Source organism: Phyllostomus hastatus, unplaced genomic scaffold (assembly GCF_019186645.2).
Source record: "Phyllostomus hastatus isolate PE091 unplaced genomic scaffold, TTU_PhHast_1.1 phas_contig_34, whole genome shotgun sequence".
Lineage (NCBI taxonomy): Eukaryota > Metazoa > Chordata > Mammalia > Chiroptera > Phyllostomidae > Phyllostomus > Phyllostomus hastatus.
In genome coordinates this window covers 25,305,609-25,326,356 of record NW_025333857.1, presented here as the reverse complement: position 1 = coordinate 25,326,356, position 20,748 = coordinate 25,305,609, and the positions used below count along the sequence as shown (strand labels likewise).

General features: G+C 39.6%; 1 non-coding gene and 1 pseudogene across 1 annotated transcript; both read left to right on the top strand.

Moving 5' to 3' along the window:
- Positions 1-1,770: 1,770 nt before the first annotated feature.
- LOC123820311 lies at positions 1,771-1,904 on the top strand. The gene has a single exon (XR_006785943.1). It is a non-coding gene; the product is annotated as a U11 spliceosomal RNA (small nuclear RNA).
- A 1,854-nt stretch (positions 1,905-3,758) lies between these two features.
- LOC123819900 lies at positions 3,759-4,832 on the top strand (annotated as a pseudogene).
- Positions 4,833-20,748: the final 15,916 nt, after the last annotated feature.

The following is a 20,748-nucleotide window of genomic DNA, read 5'->3' as shown; positions in this document are numbered from 1 at the left end:
TGGTTATCGAACAGTATTAGAATGTTATTCCATTATAATAATAAAAATTATGTTTATAAATATATATTATAAAACCATAATGAACAAATTTATGACTAAAGCATTATATGCAACCATGAATATTTTTAAGATGAATTCTTAGAAATATAATCAATCAAAATCTTTAAGCTGTCTAATAATAACACAATTATATTAATGACAAGTATTCCTGGACCACACTGTACATCAAGCACTCTATCAAGAACTCCATATTCACAACAATCTCAGGAAGTTAATATTGCAGCACCCTCATTTTTAAAATGAAGAAGCTGAGGTTAGGAAACTTAACTGAGTTCTTTCAGAAAGTGTGCTAGAAAATGCCAGATCAGGGATTCAAACTCAGGTCTATTCCTACCAACCATGCACTTTCCATTACACACATAAAGGACAATTCCCTTACTGTGATGCAATGAGTAAATGACTAGTGTTCTTGCTAAATCAACTCAAGTTCAGTGAACCAAAGGATGCCAAAGTCCTTAAGTTCAATCCTCATCTGAAATGAATCATCGCCTCAGCATTCCATACAAGGATCACTTAGCTTTTATTTAGTTACCTTTTAAGACAACAAACTCTCTCTCTTCCAAAACGTTTCACCTTTGAACTACTCTCACAATGAGAAAATTCATTTTTATTCTGAATTGAAAATTGTCTCCTTCTTGGCTGTCAACCATCAGAGCTACGTCCACAAAGATATTATCCTTCCTCCTTTCCCATCTGTCATCCACTCCCCATGCCCTGGTTGGGTCTTTTTCTAGCCCAGGTTTCCTGTAACTATTATTCCTACCGTAGACCACTGAGTGTCCTCACCAATGAGGAGACTTCTGTTGACCATGCTCCACAATGTATATCTTTCAACAAGGCCGGGCACCAGCTAAGACATTAGAAGGACCATGCATTGAGACTAAGGAGCATGATTCAAAGCAAGGCTTACTCTAGACCTACCTTTAACAACATGCACAATCAGCCCCAGCAAGATTCCCAAAGGAGAGTTTAGAAGTTGAGTTCTGCCCCTGAAACCATAAAACTCCTAGAATAAAACGTAGGCTGTAAATTCCTTGACATCAGTCTTGGTGATAATTTTTTGGATCTGACTCCAAAACAAAGACAACAAAAGCAACAACAAACTAGTGGGGCTGTATCAAATAAAGAGCTGCACAGCAAAGGAAACAACAACAAAAAAAGGCAACCTACAGAAGGGTAACAAATGTTTGCAAATCATATATCTGATAAAGAGTTAATGTACAAAATATATATTTAAAAACCTGCCCTGGCTAGTGTGACTCAGTGGATTGAGTGTTGGCTTGTGAACCGAAGGGGTCACTGATTGATCCCCAGTCAGGGCGTATGCCTGGGTTGCTGGCTAAGTCAGGTCCCCAGTAGGGGGAGCATCAGAGACAACCACATATTGATGTTTCTCTCCCTTTTTCTCCCTCCCTTGCCCTCTGTCTAGAATAAATAAATAAATAAATAAATAAATAAATAAATAAATAAAATTAAAAAATAAAATTAAAAAACAAAACAAAACCTCATATCACTCAACAGCAAAACATAAAATCCAATTAAAAAATGGGCAGGGGATATGAATAGACATTTTTTCTAAGAAGGCATACAGATAGCCAACAGGCACATGAAAAGATGCTCAACAATAATCATTAGGGAAATTCAAATCAAAACCACAATGCGATATCACCTCACACCAATTAAAATGGCTGTGATTAAAACACAAGAAATAAAAAGGGCTTCTGTCGTGAGTGGCATACGTAGGGCAGCTTGATTGCTCTACCTGTGGAATTGACATCAAGAGATTTCAGAAGCATAATTTTTTGGTACCTGGGCAGCTAGTGATCGTTGGTCCTGGTGCCCTTGACATACTAAAAAAACAAAAAAACAAAACACAAGAAATAACAAATGTTAGTAAGGCTGTAGAGAAAAGGGAATCTTCATACACTGTTGGTGGGAATGTAAATTGGTGCAGCCACTGTGGAAATGAGAGGGAGGTTCCTCAAAAGTATTAAAATATTAAAAATAGAACTACCAGATGATTTGGTGATTCCACTTCTGGCTATATATCTGGAAAAAAAACAAAAACACTAGTTCAAAAAGATATCTGTGCCCTGGCTGACATAGTTCAGTGGATTGAGCGTGGGCTGTGAACCAGTGTCGCAGTTTCAATTCCCAGTAGGGTACATGCCTGGGTTGCAGGCCATGACCCCCAGCAACCGCACATTGATGTTTCTCTCTCTCTCTCTTTCTCCCTCCCTTCCCTCTCTAAAAATACATAAATAAAATCTTAAAAAAAAAAGATATCTGCACTCCCATGTTCACCGCAGCATTATTTACAATAGCCAAGATATGGAACCAAGCTGAGTGAATGTCCATCGATGATGAATAAGGAAAGAAGATGTCATATATAAATATTATTCATCCATGAAAAAAGTGGAATTTTGCCATTTGCAACATGGTTGGACCTTGAGAATATTATGAAAAGTGTAATAATTCAGAGAAAGACACATACCATATAATCTCACTTATATGTCGAATCTAAAACACAAAAGTTCATAGATACACAGAATAAATTGGTGGTTGCTAGAAGATGAGGGGGTTCAGAATGGGTGAAAGGGGTCAAACATACAAACTTTCAGTTATAAAATAAGTCATAGGGATGACTATAAAAATATAGTCAATAATATCATATTGCATATTTAAAAGTTACTAAAAGAGTAAATCTTAAAAGTCCTCATCACAAGGAAAAGAAAGAAAAAAATTTTTCTAACTATGTATGCTGACAGATGGTAGCTAGACTTATTGTGGTGATCATTTCACAGTGTATACAAATAGAGAATCATTATGGCAGGACAAATATATGAAGAAATAATAGACAAAAAATTCCCAAATGTCATTAGAGAGCTTTGGAGTTATGAGTTGCTCCTAGAGTGGAAGAGATGCCTCAGGGCACACATTTGGAAAAGCTAAACTCCTGGATTTTTCAAGGAGGTAGCACGTGGAAGAAAAGGGCATGGGAGTGTACCATGAGTTCTTGATGCAAAGGACTTGTACATACAAAATCAAAGAAAAAGCACTTAAGCCAACTGAGGAACCAAAGCCTCAGTCAGCCTGAACTTTGATAGAATGACACAACAGCTACTGAATACGTACTCTGGGCTAGATTTTTATATTTATTTGTGCACTTAACCTGGTGAAAACCCTATCACATGAGTATAGCTTAATATCTCCCATTTTTCAGATGTTATCACTCAGTCTAGGAGAAGTTCAGTAGGCTTGTCCAAAGCTGCACATCTAATAAGGAGTGGAGTTGAGATTCAAGCCCAATGCTGACTCCAAAATCCATTTTTCTAACAATTTTGCTAACCTGCCTCCCTCTAGGTTGCTCTTTGGCAAATTATCTTTCCCTTTCAAGGAACCCCTTGATTCCCCTCATATAAAAGCTGGGAGTGGCTTGGCCCGCAGCCCAGAACCCATAAATTTGAGGGAAGAGAATTTACCTTGTCTGGAGATCCCACAGGGCATGGAGCCACTTCAGGACTTCCAAAGGCTGCTGAAACTATATAAAACTCCTGTCTATGAAATATGGTCCTTTAGAGTTTGCATTCCCAAAGGCTCTTTGCATCTTGAACTAATCAAACATTTAGAGTTCAAAACAATGATCTATATGAAAAATAAGCAGCTGAGTATACCTCTTGGTCCCAGACACTGGCAGTATGGTGACTTCCGCCCAGGATAACCACATCACATGTGAAGGCAGAAAACCACATCATAAGGAGGTCTGCAGTGGAGGACAGTACAGAGACTGCACAGACGCCCAGGTGTAGTGATGCCCAGGTGCAGTGAATAAGAAGATGCCCAAGAGTAAATAAAGATTCAAATCAATTCAATAAGAATTTGTTGAGCATCTACTATATTTCAGGCACTATTCTGTTGATCCTGTCAGATAAACATAAATAGAGCTTGCCATCAATAATCTGTCTGACATTATGTAGAGTTCATGCAGGAGTGCCTTGTGGGAACATCATGGGCCTGGTGGGCATGGACCTCATGTCCTCATGAAGACAGGCACGTTCACCACCTTCAAGCACACTCTCCACATGCGTGTGACAAAGTTCAGGGTGAGCCTTAGGGCCTTAGGGTCACCATGGAAGCCCAAAACCTGGCTAACCTACCCAAGCTAACTGGTGGAGGGTCTGAAGTGGCTGAGCAAGTCAGATTCCATGGTGCAATGCATCACTGAGGAGTCCAGGAAGCAGTCATACCAGAGAGGGTGGGAATGAGATGCTGACTAATTCACTATGTGTGAAGATCTTACATATAGATCTTCCTGAAGATCCTGGAGGAGAACCACACCTACATCTCAAGAAATCCATCCTGGTCATCTCCTGCCACAATACCGTCAGCTAGAAGAGGAAAAAGCTGTGCCAGTCCAGGTCGCTCAACAAGCACTACGGACTGTACACCAAAGTGCAGCCCTTCCCCAACTGCCTGGTCAAGGATGTTAACGAGGGCAAGGTGTCTGCCCTCGGAGCTCAAGCAGAGTCAGGCTACCTGGTGGAAAGTAGGAGTGGGGGGAAATGGTGGAGGCACACAAGATCTGGTGCTTTGGGCCTGCCAGCCCCAACATGCTCACTGATATCGCCAAGAGTGTGCAGTACCTCAGGAAGATCAAGGATAGCATGGTGGCTGGCTCCCAGTGGGCCTCCAAGGAGGGGGCGCTGTGTGAGAACATGCGGGGTATGCATGCTGACATCTGTGAAGAGAAGCTACCCGCGGCTGCCATGTAAATCATCCCCATGGCTAGAGCAGCCTCTTCGCCCACATGCCGATGCAGTGTGGCTCCTCGTGCCTCCTCATCTTGTGGAGACCCAGTGTCTCTAACAAGAGGTTGGTGGCATCTACAGTATCCTGAACAGGAAGCAGGGCCACGTCTTTGCAGAGTGCTAGGGGGCAGCACCCCCATGTTCGTGCTGAAGGGCTGCTGGCCTGTCAGCAAGTCTTCTGGCTTCACTGCTGAGCTGAGGCCCCACACGGCGGTCAGGCCGCTCCCAGTGCCTATCTAACTGCAAGTAGATGCTGCCTGAGACCCTTCAACACCACCAGTCACCCCAGCCTAACAGCAAAGGCCTGAAGAAAAGCATCCTGGCTCTGGACAACTTCCTGGACAGATCGTAGGCGGCTCACCTCGCAGCTTCCTGCCCCAGGTGGGACTCTGCGCAGCACCTGTGCCCCACCCACAACCTGCCACAGCAACAAACCCACGGAGTCTCCTCACGACATCTCACGAGACTGTCCAGGCCTAGGGATGCTCTGCCTGACTGATTTCTTGCAACTCAGCATGAACACATGATGCCATTTCTTTCAACTTATATTTTAAGATTTCAGAGGCAGCAGAAATGTCCTCGCAGTAGGGACTTACTAGGCCAGTAAGGGTGGGAAAGGGTATGGGACACCCAATACTTTTTTTTTTCATCTGTTCTGAAACTCAAAGGTCCAAAATATTTTTTTAATAAGCACATTAAGAGGTTTATTTTGGTAAATGGTTTATAGTGGATTTTCTTCCAGAAAGACGAAAGGAACAAGCAAGTAGACATTTCTCTGGACAGAAAATATAAGGCATGAAATTTTCAGTGGTGTCACCATAAGCACCTCCGGCTATAGTAGTGCCATTGGAAAAAAAAATTGATATGATGGTAACAACAACAAAAAAAGAATGTCAGAGGTAGAGAGATAATTAGGAACATAGTGTGATAAGTGAAACAACCGATGTATACAGAAGGTTCTAAGCACAGAGAAGGGAGTGATTAACTTAGTTTGGGGATGAAGGAGTAATTCATTCTTTCATTCTGTAAATATTTGTTCATTTCCTGAACACACACTATGTGCTGCAATGGGCAAAACCCTGGAAAATACACATTTTCCAGCAGAGAGGAAAAGAGGCATTTCAGGCAGAGGAGACCATATACATGAATAGATGCCTAAACGATCATGATGTATTTGAAGACCTATGAAACACCAAATTCTGAAGAATAAAATTTAAAGGAGAGAAGCTGCACATGTGGCTGAAGTATGCAATAATTCATATTATATATTGTGTGCAATCATTCATAACATCCATAAGGGGTAATAATTCATACTATGTACAGGAAACAGCGTTTTCTGTGTAGGTTCAAACCCCAGACACTGTGTTTATATATATTAGATGTATGATAGAAGTCTTAAACTGCTAGTAGGGTTTACATGCTTATACCTATGGGAGTATCTGACCTTTTTGGCCTCAGCCTGTGACCTTCTTGAGAGGGTCACTTTTCTCTCCTTCAGGTGGAGGACAGTCGGCTGGTGGTGCTCTTCCCCACACAGCAACCTACGGAGGAACAGGACTGGTGTCATCAGATACAGCATGGCTACCTCTCCCTATACTAACTTTCTCTCCTGTCTTGGACTCCACTGGGAGGAGATTTATATCATTCTTTTTCTGAAAAACTCATGTACAACCCAAAGCAGTACAGAGTTGGGAGTACAAGCAAAAATTGGACCTTTAAAAAAAAAGCGTTAACATTCTAGTTCAGAAGGAGAACAAATCATCCATGTTTGGGGGCTTTTAGAAAGTATCTTCATGAAGGCTCACTCCCTTTCTAATATCATGTTAAAGGGGCAGGGAATTTTTTTCCAGCTTATGTTGAAGCAGTTTGAAACAGCCTTGGTATATTAGTTTCTAGGGCTGCCATAACAAAGTACCATAAACCGGATGGATTAAAAAACAGAAACTTATTTTCTCACAGTTCTGGAAACTAGAAGTCTGAAATCCAGATATCAGCAGAGCTGGTTTCTTCTGAAGACTCTGAGAGAGAATCTGTTCCATACTGCTCTCCTAGCTTCTGGTTACCACTGGCAATGCTTACCATTTCTTACAGCTGCACCATTACAGTCTCCACCTCCATTATCCATGCTGTTCTCTGCTCTTGTATTTTCACATCACCTTCTTTAAGGACACCAGACCTACTGGATTCAGAGGCAACCCTACTCCAGTATGACCTCATCTTATCTTAACTAATGCAATGAGCCTATTTCTGAATGAGGTCACATTTTGAGATACTGGGGTTTAGAACATCAACTTATTTTTTTGAAAGGATACAATTCAGTCCATAATACTTGGGCAATTGGAAAAGACTGATCCTATCACAAGAACATGAGTCACATGAGGAACAGTAAAATAAACACCTTTGTTAGAGGGGGACACTGAGGCAGCAGCATCCTGAGGTTGGAGGCAACTTTCACTTAAATGAAAAAGGACATCAGTGGGAGTTCAGTGAGCATCAGAAAGAGGTGCAAGCTAAGGAGAATACCAAGAGAAAAGAAAATAAGAGCATCAAAGGGGGATGGCTGGTCAAGGGGCTTTAGTGACGGGGTTTTGGCTGAGAAGGCTGGAGACCTGTGGCTTGGGGATCAGCTGTCCTTGGTTCCAGAAGTAACTCCAGTGCTTCCATGGTGCACTTGGCTGTGTAGAGGCAGGTTTTACATTGAAGGAAGTAGAGGGTATTAGAGCCAGCTTAGAATCCTCAGAGGACCATGCATAAGTATAAAAATGTGGCTCTCATAGAGAAACAGGAAAGCATAGTGGTCAAAAACCCAGGTTTGTCATTGAACAACCCAGGTTAAGACCAGACCTCTCTGTCACTTAACAATCACTTAACTTCTTTGAGCCTCAGTTTCCTCCTCTGCAAAACGTGGCAATCCTACCCCACAAATCAATTGTGAGGATTACATGAGGTAATACATGTATAGCACCTAAAACATGGCTTCACATAGTAGATGCTCAATAAATAGCAGCCTTTTATATTATAAAATAATTTTTATTTGTAATAATAGTAAAAGGGATTTCTGTATACCTTTTATACAAATTCACCAATTGCTTACACTTTCCATTTTTCTCCATTTGTTATTCATGTATGTCTCTATAAATATACACATTTCTATTTCCATCTCTACTTATATTTCTATCTATGATTTTTCTTTCCTAAATTATTTTATAGTAAATTTGGAGACACTGTGCCCCTTTACTAAATAATTCAATGTGCATTTCATAAGAACAAGTAAATTTAAACTGACACAATACTATTATCCACAGCCCATATACTTTTTCTAATACTTTGTTTTTTAGAGAAGTTTTAGGTTTACAACAAAATTGAGAGGAAGTTACAGAGATTTCCCAAATATCCTCTGCATATCCTCCCCCATTATCAACATCACTCAACAATCTTTTTTTTTCCGAGTATAAAGTTACATTGACATGATAATCACCCGAAGTCCATAGTTTATCTTAGGTTTCACACTTGGCATTGCATGTTCTATGGGCTTGGCAAGTGTATAATGACATAAATCCAACATTATAATATCATACAAAATATTTCATTGTCCTAACAATCCTCTGTGTTTGCCTGTTCATTCCCCCCCCCCCCCCGCTACTCCTGGCAACCACTGATCTTTTTGTCTCCATGGTTTTACCTTTTCCAATACATCATATAGTTGAATGAAGCAATCACCGACTGGCAGTGACTGTAGAATGCTGCAGATGGCTCGTCAACACACGAGAAAAACATACACAGAGACAACTAGGTCCTGTGGGGAAATAGGAACAGGATGGCCACTCTCTCTAGTGGGGAGCGCCCTAGGGAGAGTGGCCCTAAGGGAGAGTACCTAGTTCTCCCGCCTGAGCAGGCTTTTTATTGGGTTCGTTTGCATAAGAATTCAGGTAAAGCTCATTACTCATTGCCAGGAAGTAAGGATCAAACAATAGGTAACAAGGAAGTATGAGGGCCTATTTTGAGTCAGGGTCAAAGAGCTGTAAAACTTTGAGGAACAAACTTACTTCTTCCTTGGACCCTTATCATTCAACTGAGAGCATTCTAAACAAAGCAGGTTTCATAGGATTTTACATATTCTTTCTTAGGCTTGATCACCCAGGGAACCCGCCCTTTCCAGCACAGAGCTGCACCACCCTGTCATTGTTTCAGGCTTAGGTGGAGCAAGGGAACTAAGGCAACCAAGAGATAAGGAGATTTTCTCGCAGACCATGAGGACTCAGGCTATGTCAAAGCCGAGGGGTGAGGGTCCATTACCCCCTTTTGCTGTAGCCCCCAAAGTCCTTCCTTGGGGGCCTCCCACATGATCGTGCCTGTCTTAGGTTGTTCCCCCCTTGGGGAATCTTACTTGTCATTGGCTAACTGACCAAGCATTGGGGGCCAGGCAGGGTGAAGTAAAAGGAGCAGAAGCAGTGCTCCTGCCAGGGAGATAAGCTTGTCTCCTTGGTGGTTTACGGTTCCAAGGTCGTTCCCTCAGCCTTAGCCTTGAAGAGGGTTACAGCTTCTGATACCAGGCAGGGCAGTTCCCAACAGTTGAAATTATACCATATGTAATCTTTTCAGGTTAGCTTATTTCACTTAGTAATGTGCATTTAAGGTTCTTTCATATCTTTTTCATGACTTAGTTGCTCATTTCTTTTTAGTGCTGCATATGATTTCATTTTCTGTATGTACCACAGTTTATTTATCCATTTCCCTACTGAAGGATATCTTTGTTGCCTCTGAGTTTTGGTAGTTAAGAATAAAATTGGTATAAACATCCTTTTGCAGAATTTGTATAAGATATAAGTTTTCAGCTCCTTTGGGTAAATACAAAGGAGCATGGTTGCTAAATAGTGTGGTAAGAGTATGTTTAGTTTCATAAGAAACCACCAAACTGCCCTCCAACGTGGCTGTACCATTTTGAATTCCTATCAACAATGTGTGAGTGTGGGTGCTGCTGCCCATCCTTGCCAGGATTTAGTGTTGCCAGTATTCAGGATTTTGGCCATTCTAAGAGTTCTATAATAGTATCTCACAGTTGCCTTAATTTGAATTTCCCTGATGATATATAATGTGAAGTATCTTCCATCTTTCATATACATTTTTCATTATCTACCAATATCTTTTCTATTTGATATTTCCCAGTCCATATAATCCTATATCACAGAGCACTGCTCTAGTTTTCATGTTTCTTTAGTCTTCTTTAATCTGGAACAGTTTTTTACCCTTTATATTGTATTATTCAGCCTTGATATTTTTGAAGCATACGAACCAGCCACAGTGTAGAATGTCACATAGATTGGTTTTACCTTATGTTTCTTCATGATTAGGTTCATGTTATTCATTTTTGTCAGGAAAACCGAAGAAGTAGTGTTGTGTTCTTTTTGGTACATCATTTGGGAGGCACATGATTTAGTTTGTCTGTTTTTAGTGATTAACTTTGATCACTTAGTTAATAGTTTAGTGATTAAGTTGATCACTTAGGCTTTTTTATTGTTATTATTGTTAGAAAATGTAATAGGGGTTCTGTTTTAATATGATTCTCTTTTACTGCCAATAAAATCACTATATTTCCTGTAACCTTCATAGATCAGTGTACCTGAATTTGGATTTTCCATCCTAATCACAGAGCAAACAAACTGGAACAGAAAAGGGTCTTTCTGGGTGATCCAGTAGGAGGTAGAACTTGGACTTGATGAGCCCAGTTCCATCAAAGACCCAGTTCCAGGAAAATTGCTCTCTATTTTAAAACAATCCCTCACATATTCTGCATTTATTTTATTTTTAATTTAATTTAATTTTTTCATTAAATCTTTATTATATTTTTTCCATTACCATTTAGTCCCCTCTTATCAACCTCCCCTCAACAATCACCACACTGGTGTCCATGTCCCTGAGTCCTTTTTTCCTTTTTGTTCAATCCCTCCACCCCCTAGCCTTCCCGCAACTAGCTGTCATCTGCTCTCCATCTATGAGTCTGTCTCTGTTTTGCATGTTAGTTCAGTTTGTTTATTAGATACCACATATGAGTGAAATCATATGCCATTTGTCTTTCTCTGACTGGCTTATTTTACTTACAATAGTGTTCTCCAGGCCAATCCATACAGTTGCAAAGGGTAAGATTTTATTCTTTTTTACAGCCAAGTAGAATTCCCATGTGTAAATGTCCCAAAGTTGTTTTATCCACTCATCTATTGATGGACACTTGGACTGCTTCCATATCGAAGCTATTGTAAATAATGCTGCAATGAACATAGGTGTGCTTATGTTCTTTAGAATTAGTATTTTGGGTTCCTTTAGATATAGTCCAGGAAGTAGGATTACTGGGTCAAAAGGCAGATCCATTTTTAATGTTTTGAGATATCTCCATACCACAGTGACTCCACCAGTCTGCATTCCCACCAACAGTGCAAAATGGCTCCTCTTTCTCCACATCTTTGGCAGCACTTGTTTGTTGATTTATTGATGATAGCCATTCTGACAGGTGTGAGATGGTATCTCATTATGGGTTTAATTTCCATTTCTCTGATGATTAGTGACATTGAGCATCTTTTCATATGTCTACTGGCCATTTGTATGTCCTCTTTGGAGAAGTGTCTATTCTGGTCTTTTGCCCATTTTTTAATTGGGCTATTTGTTTTTTTGGTGTTGAGCTTTATAAGTACTTTACAAATTTTGGGTATTAACCCCTTATCAGATGTATCAGTGAATATGTCCTCCCATTCTGTGGGTTGTCTTTTTATTTTGTTGATGACTTCCTTTGCTGAACAAAAACTTTTTAGTTTTTGTTCAGCAAAATGAGAAAGGTTTACTTCCTTTTACTTCCTTGATATAGTCCTATTTGTTTATTTTTTTTCTTTCATTTCCCTTGCCTGGGAAGATATATCCAATAAAAATTTTCTGTGAGCAATGTCCAAGATCTTACAGCCTATGTTTTCTTCAAGGATTTTTATGGTTTTGGGTCTAACATTTAAGTGTTTGATCCACTTTGAATTTATTCTTCTATGTGGTTTAAGAAGGTGGTCTAGTTTCATTTTTATGCAACCATCTGTCCTATTTTCCCAAAGCACTTACTGAATAAACCATCTTTAGTCCATTTTATGTGCTTGCTTCCTTTGTCAAATACTGAGTATAAAGGTGTGGGTTTATTTCTGGGCTCTCTATTCTTTTCTATTGATCTATGTGTCTGTTTTTATGCCAGTACCAGACTCTTTTGATAACCGTGGCCTTGTAGTATAGTTTGGTATTGGGTAGTGTGATTCCTCCAACTCTGTTCTTCCTTCTCAGGATCGTTGTTGCTATGTGGGGCCTTTTGTGGTTCCATATAAATTTTTGAAATATTTGTTCTAGTTCTGTGAAATATATCTTTTGAACCTTGGTGGAAATTACATTGAATCTATAGATTACTTTGGGTTGTATGGACATATTAATGATGTTAATTCTCCTATCCATGAACACGGTATGTAATTCCACTTATTTGGATCTTCTTCAATTTATTCCTTCAGTGTCTTATAATTTTCCAAATACAGACCTTTCACAACCTTGGTTAGATTTATTCCTAGGTGTTTTATTAATTTTGAAGCAATTGTGAGTAGGATTGTTTTCTCAATTTCCATTTCTGTTAGTTCATTATTGGCAGGTAAAAATGCAACTGATTTCTAGATATTAATTTTGTATCCTGCTATTTTGCTGAATTCATTTATCAGATCTAGTAGTTTCTTGGTGGAATATTTGGGCTTCTCTATGTACAATACCATGTCATCTACAAACAAAGACAGTTTTACTTCTTCCTTTCCAATATAGATGCCTTTTATTTCTTCCTCTTGTCTGATTGCTGTGGCTAGGACTTCCAGTACTGTGATGAACAAGAGAGGTGAAAGTGGACATTCCTGCCTTGTTTCGGATCTTAAGATGAACACTTGTAGTTTTTGCCCATTGAGTATGATGCTGGCAGTGGGTTCATCATATATGGCCTTTATTATGTTCAGATATGTTCCCTCTATTCCCACTTTGCTGAGAGTTTTGATCATAAATGGGTACTGAATTTTATCAACAGCTTTTTCTGAATCTATTGATATGATCATGTGGTTTTTATCCTTCTTTTTGTTTATGTGGTGAATCACATTACTGATTTGTGACAGTTGTACCAAACTTACATTCCCTGAATAAATCCCTCTTGACCATGGTATATGATCTTTTAGATGCATTGCTATATTTGGCTTGCTAATATTTTGTTGAGGACTTTAGCGTCTAAGTTTATCAGGATATTGGCCTATAACTTTCTTTCTTTTAGTATCTTTATCTGGTTTTGGAATTAGAATAATACTAGCCTCATAAAATGAGTTTGGGAGCCTTCTCTCCTCTTGAATTTTATGAAATAGTTTGAGGAGGAGAGGTGTGTCCTTTTTGGAATGTTTGGTAAAATCTACCTGTGAAACCATCTGGTCCAGGGCTTTTGTTTATTGGGAGTTTTTTTTTATTATTATGGCTTTACTTTCATTAGGCATAATCTGTCTTTTCAGATTCTCTGCTTCTTCCTGATTTATTTTTGGAAGATTGTATGTTTGTAGGAATTTATCCATTTCATCCAGGTTGTCCAGTTTGTTGGCAAATAATTGTTCATAATATTTTCTTACAATCCTTGTATTTCTTTGGTGTCAGTTGTTATTTCTCCTCTTTCATTTATTAATTTATTTGGGTCCTTTCTCTTTTTGTTCTTGATGAATCTGGTTAAATGTTGTCAATCTTTATTTTTCCAAAGAACCAGTTCTTACATTCATTGACCTTTTGTATCATTTCTTTAGACTCTATTTTGTTTATTTCTCCTCTGATCTTTATTGTTTACTTCCTTCTACTCACTTTGGTCTTTTTTTGTTGTTCTTTTTCAAGTACCTTTAAGTGTGAAGTTAGATAGGTTTTTTGAGCTTTTTCTTGTTTTTTGAGATAGGACTGTAGTGTTATGAATTTCTCTCTTAGGACTGCTTTCCCTGTGTGCCACAGATTTTGGATTGTTGTTTTCCTCATTTTCATTTGTGTCAAGGTGTCTTTTGATTTCCTCCTTGATCTCATTGTTAACCCATTGTTTAATAACATCTTATTTAGCTTCCATGACTTTGTGTGTTTTTCAGTATTCTTCTTGTGATTGATTTCTAGTTTTATAGCATTGTGGTGAGAGAAGATGCTTGATATGATTTCAATCTTCTTAAATTTATTGAGACTTGTTTTGTGACCTAACATGTGGTCTATCCTAGAAAATGTTCCATATGCACTTGAAAAGTATGTATATTCTGCTGCTTTGGGGTTAAATGCTCTAAAGATATCAATTAATCCATTTGATCTAGTGTGTCATTTAAGGCCACTGTCTCCATGTTGATTTTCTGCCTGAAAGATCTGTCCAGTGAAGTCAATGGGGTGTTAAACTACCAACTATGACTATATTTCTGTCAATCTTTCCTTTATGTTCATCATGATTTGCTTTCCATATTTAGATGTTCTTATGTTGAGTGCATAAAGGTTTACTAGTGTTATATCATCTTGCTGGATTGTTCCCTTGATCATTATGTAGTGTCCTCCTTTGTCTCTTACTATAGACTTAGTTTTAAAGTTTATTTTATTGGCTATAAGTACTGCTACCACAGCTTTTTGTTTTCTTTTTAATTTGCATAAAATTATCTTTTTCCATCCCTTTACTTTTAGTCCTTGTGTATCTTTGGATCTGAAATGGGTCTCTTGGAGGCAGCATATATATGGGTCTTGTCTTACCCATTCAGCTATCCTCTGTCTTTTGGTTGGAGCATTTAAGCTATTTACCTTTAAGATGATTATTAATAGATATGTATGTAGTGCCATTTTATTGTTAGACTGTTTTCCTTCTTTTACTTCCCTTTTTCTTTTTTTTAATTATATTTATTGATTATGCCATTACAGTTGTCTTGAATTTTCCCCCATTGCTCCCCTCCACCCAGCAACCCCACTCCCTCAGGCAGTCCCCCCTACCCTTGTTCATGTGTAGGGGTCATGTGTGTAAACTCCTTGGCTACTCCTTTTCCTATATTGTACTTTACATCTCCATAAAGATTCTGTAATAACCTATTTGTACGTATCAATTCCCTCACCTCTTCACCCATTCTACCCCTCCCCCTCCCATTGACAACCATCTGGTAACTAACTTCCTCTCTCTTGCTGCTTTTAAGAAACTCTCTCTTTTTTTTTAATCTTTGACCTTTTAATTATGATGTATCTTGGAGTGGACCTTTTTGCATTCATCGTAATTGGGACTATCTGTACTTCCTGTACTTGCATGTCTATTTCCTTCACCAAATTAAGAAAGCTTTCTTTCATTATTTTAAATAAATTTCCAATTTCTTGCTCCTTCTCTTCCCCTTCCAGCACCCCTATGATGCCAATGTTGGAATGCTTGACATTGTCCCAGAGGTTGCATATACTATCCTCATTTTTTGGATTTTATTTTCTTCCTGTTGTTCTGTGTGGTTTTTTCCTCCTCATGTTCCAAATCATTGATTTGGTTCTTGGCTTCATACAGTCTACTGTTGCTTCCCTGTAAATTGTTCTTTTTTTCAATCAGTATGTCCTTCATTTCTGACTGGGTCTTATTTATGCTGCTTAGGTCCTCACTAAGTTCCTTGAGCATCTTTATAACCAGTGTTTTGAACTCTGCATCTGATAGATTGCTTATGTACATTGTGTTTAGTTGTTTTTCTGGAGTTTTGATCTGTTCTTTCATTTGGGCCATGTTTCCTTGTCTCCTTGTTTTGGCATCGTCCCTGTGTTTGTTTCTATGTATTAAGTAAAGCTGCTTTGACTCCGTGTCTTGGTAGTGTTGCCTAATGTAGTAGGTATCCTGTAGGGTCCAGTGGCACAGCCTCCCCTATCACCCAAGCTGGGTACTTGGTGAGTGCCCTTCATGTGGGCTGAGTACACCCTCCTCCTGTAGCTGCCTTGGTTGCTGTTGGCAGGTCAATGGGAGGGTTTTACCCAGGCCAGTTAGCTGCAAGGACTGGCTGTGACCTCTGACCACCAACTTTCACCATTCGTGGATGATCAGCTGTGCAGGGGCAGGGTGGTGGTGCTCTGACATGGTCTGTAGCTGTCCACAGAATGTGCTGGCCCGGGGGTTCCCCGGGTGATGAAGGCCAAGGTCAGCCCCAACCTGTGTTTTGCTGAGGGCACCCTGCCTGAGCTGTAAAGCTTCTGAGATGGCTGCTACTTGTGCTGGGCTTGGAGATTACCAGGTGAAGCCAAGCTGTGACTCTAATCTGGCTGCTGCTATGGCTCACTGAAGCCAGTAGTTGCTCTTGTGATAGAATTTAGGAGTCAAAACCAGCAATTCTTAGGGAAAAGCAGCTTGGGTGGGCTGGTAAGTGGGTGGGGCAGACCCTCTGGGGATCTCCAAGGTGGGTCAAACAGTGTTAGCCAAGTTGTTGGAGCCTCAGATACTGCACCAGCTCTGTGGCAGGAGAGTTTAGCAAAAGGGACAATGGCCTCTGCTCACCTTGATGCCCAGCACTTCAGTGTCTCCCTGTAAACCACTGGTGCCTTTCAAGCTGCTACCCTGGTGCTAGAGCTGAGTAGGTGGGTTCATGTGTGGATTCTTTAAGAGGAACTGCTTGGGGCTCCTGCAGTTTCTTCCCCTGACTCAATCCCTGCTGGATTTTGCAGCCAGAAGTTGTGGGAACTTATCTTCCTGGCATTTGAATCCTGGGTTGGGGGGCCTGGTATGGGTCTGGGACTCCTCACTCCCTAGATATCCCTCTTGAATTTTTATCCACATGGGTGTGGAACCAGCCCTTTCCACATCTGTGCTCCTCCTACCAGTCTGGTTGGTTGTGGTTTCTTTAATTCCGTAGTTGTCAGACTTCCATTCAGCTTGATTTCTGATGTTCCTGAGTGATGGTTTTGCTAAATTTTAGTTGTAATTTTAATGTGGTTGTGCAAAAAGGTGAGTCATGTTTGCCTATGCCACCATCTTGACCAGAAGACTCTTTTTCTTCTTCTTCTAAAGCAAGACTTTAAAAATTTGTTGCAATGTTGGTTTGGTGTTAACAAACTTGTTTAGCCTTTTCTAGTCTGAGAAGCTCCTTATTTCTCCTTCAATTTTAAATAATAGCCTTGCTGGGTAAAGTAGCCTCATTTGTAGGTCATTGCTTGTCATCTCCTTGAATATCTCATACCACTCCCTTCTGGCCTGAAAAATTTTTGTTGAGTAACCAGATGCCAGTCTAATTGGTGGGTCAAACAGTATTATTAGCCAGGTTGTTGGAGTCTCAGATACTGCACCAGCTCTGTGGCAGGAAAGTTTAGCAAAGGGACAATGGCTTCTGCTCACCCTTGTAGGTAACTCCCTGCTTTTCTCTTGTGGCTTGTAGTGTTCTCTCCTTGTCTTTAAGCTTTGTCATTTTAATTATGATGTGTCTTGGTGTAGGCCTCCTTGGGCCTAACTTGTTTGGAACTCTCTGAGCTTCCTGGACTTGTGACTTTTTCCTTCACCAGATCAGGAAATTTTTCAGTTCTTATTTCTTCAAATAATTTCTCAATCCCTTGCTCACTCTCTTCTCCTTCTGGTATTCCCATGATGCAGATGTTGTTATGCTTCATGCTATCCAAAATGTTTCTTAAGCTCTCCTCATTTTTTAAAATTCTCTTTTCCTTTTGCTGTTCTGCCTGAGTGTTTTTATTTCTATCTTGTCTTCCAAAAACACTGATTCCATCCTCTGCTTCATCTAAACTACTGTTTATTCCTTCCAGTGTACTATTTATTTCAGATATTGCATTCTTTATTCCAGACTGGTCCTTTTTAATGGTTTGTATGTCTTTTTTCATGCTGTTGAGTATCCTTATAGTCACTCTCTGTCTGATAAGTTGCTTGCTTCCACTTCATCTAGTTCTTCTGGAAAATTCACTTGTTATTTCATTTGTGGTCTGTTTTTTTTTTTCTTCCCATTTTGGCTGCTTTGTACTATTCCCCTTGGTTGTTAAACTAATCAGCTGTTAAGCTGATCAGCTGCTAACATTATCAAACTGTAATCAGCACCTGGCTTAAGCACCACGGTATGGGACTCAGTATGGGGCAGACAGGAGTATTGCTTCCCCTCAGGCTGATGCCATTCAGAGAGGACTGTTTTGCCTGAGAGTAATGGCTCCTGCAGTGTGGGGAATGACTCACTCAGCACACAGATCCTGGAGGCTGTTCAGTTCTCTCCCCAGAGCCACCAACCCCAGACTCTCCTCAAGCGTCTCTAGTCTACTCTGCCCTCCCTTTGCCAGTGCCCAGGGTAAGTGGCTGTAAACAAAACTTTGTGCTTTGGCTCTTTAAGAGGCTCTCTGCATTCTCCACCTGTCTGTCCCTGGCAGACAGATACCCTGCTGCTTTTCACATAAGATTGGATGTTACTGGGTTCCTTTCTGGGGCTGGTGCTATAGGCTAAACTCCAGCTTGGAGTTTAGGCCCCACACTTCTCAGGGAGAACCCCCAACTGCTGAAATATACCTCTGGTACTTTAGCTGCTACCCATGGGAGCCCAGCCAGCCCTCTCATATTTCCTCTGCACTCCCTACCAGTCATGGTGTATTGAAGTGGTTTCTTCTGTCTGTTTATGCTTATAAGGCTTCTCTCCAGCTAGTGTTTAGTTGGTTATTCTGGATGATTTCTCTACAATTTAATTGTAATTCTAGATTGGTCCTGGGAGGAGATTAGTGTAGATTCCACTTACTCCTCCACCATGTTGGATCTACATTTATTTTTGGACTGAATCTATTTCTGAATTTATTGTAACTGCCCTTACCTGCTCTCCCTGCAAACTTGGGATTCTTCTCAGGGAATATTTAAAGCACAGAACCATTTGAGATGAAGTTTAGAACTTTTATATCTTTTTTAAGGAGCTCTTTTCAGTTAATTTTTTATTATTATCATTATTTCAGAGCCCCTAACTCAAAAACTAATAAAAGTTTTCTGGGGCTGTTCTGGGCCTTAAATCTCTCAGGGAACACGAACTTAGACTTTGTGATCTGTGCTTCAAATATGGAAGAATTCTTTATGGTCACAGTTTTTGAACAAGCAAAGGGAAACCATAACCTTCTAGCTCTGATTTAGTGATGTTGTGTATCACTGAGTGGGTGGAAGGAAACTTTACCTTTAATTCAGATGAAATATATCTGAAAAATAATTCATATTAACTCAAAAGATTAGCTTTGTATCTCACGCCAATTTTTTTCTGAAATGGTAGCACACTGCATTAGATTTTCCTGAAGAAAATCTGATTGTGCACATCTAGGTAAACATTTGTTTTTACAGAGTACAGACTAATGCAAGCACACTTTTTTTCTTTCACCACTAATGAGAAAAGATTATAGCTCATATAACTCTTCCTGTAATACAGCAATAGCAAAACACTGCCAAATATAGCCATGTCTAACTATTATGAATATCTTTAAGCTTCGGGACCATAGCTGTAATAGCGAGCACTATAATTAGTGCTTAATCAGTCTGGGTTGGGAAAACACACTGCTGAGTACTATTCTTGCACTGAACATCCAGTGAATGATTAATTGCTAATTTAAAAATTCAGAACCACAACTGTTAGACTGTCTATAACAGTATAAAATGCTAATTATTCATTAAGAATAAGACAAGCATCTATTGCATGTCTCCAACCTTCTAAAGGTTAATGTTGGGGGTTTTATGCAGACCATGTTCATAAATTTACAGATTATGCCTATGAATTTAAATCCTAGTAATTCAGCTTACTAAACTCCAATCACATCTTTTCCCTTAAAAGGCCATATTTTACAAGTAGAATGTAATTGTATTCATTTACTTGTGATTCTATATACAACTTCCAAAACAAGGTGAATTGCTTGTGTGTAATGATTAATTTGGTAGGTGCTGACATGATTTTCTATTTCCCCCCTTCTCGCTTATTCCAGCATTTCAGTGTGAATGTCTGGCTATTACAGAGATTTCAAACCACTATCTTTCTTATGCCTCCAAAAGGCAGCCAGAGATATGTGGTGATGTCTGCAACCCAAGCCCAGCTCTAATGTTCTAATTAAAGGAAAAGAATCCCCACACAGCCCATGACTCACGTAGGTACTGGTGCCCAGGAAGGTGACATAACTCTTCCCGAAAGGGGCTGAACCCACTCCAAACTGGTTCTTGGAGAGACTTTTATGGAGGATGCATTATTATGGATTGCTGCTATTTTCCAGCAGACTGTTGACACTGGTCCAGCTAAATTCCAGACCAGGTGATTGCTTTCCTATGTAAATTTCCCTTCAATATCAATTTTTTGAGACAGAAAGAATTAGTGTGAATTTATTTGAGCCAAACTGATGACAACTGCCAGTAAGCAAAATCTAATGGAATGAGAAACTGCTCCTTCTACAATTTCAATTTGGTAAAATATGATTATTCTTCCTACTGAGAAAGGCATTTAACCCTAGAGACAGTTAAATTAGTGGCAGGTCATTTGTAATAGTAAGATCCATAGAGATATTTATTCATCTGCAAATACTTATTAAGTGCCTATGGCACATTACTAACTCTGGGGACGTGAAATTGGAAAAGCTCTAGTCTCCTTTCTCACGTCATCTTCATCTCCACAGATTGCACCTTCACCTCTGTAGAAAATGATGGTGCTTTGCCAGGTAGGGATGAGGGTTTCACTCATTAAAAACCTCATTGAAAGAAATTTTATAATACCTAAGATATCTATTTCAATTATTGGTACTCTTCATAGCCACAAAGTTTTCATTTATTCTAATTCAAGCTTTCTCAACCTCAGTACTACTGACATTTTGGACTGGATAATTCTTTGTTGTGAGGGCAGTCCTGTGCACTGCA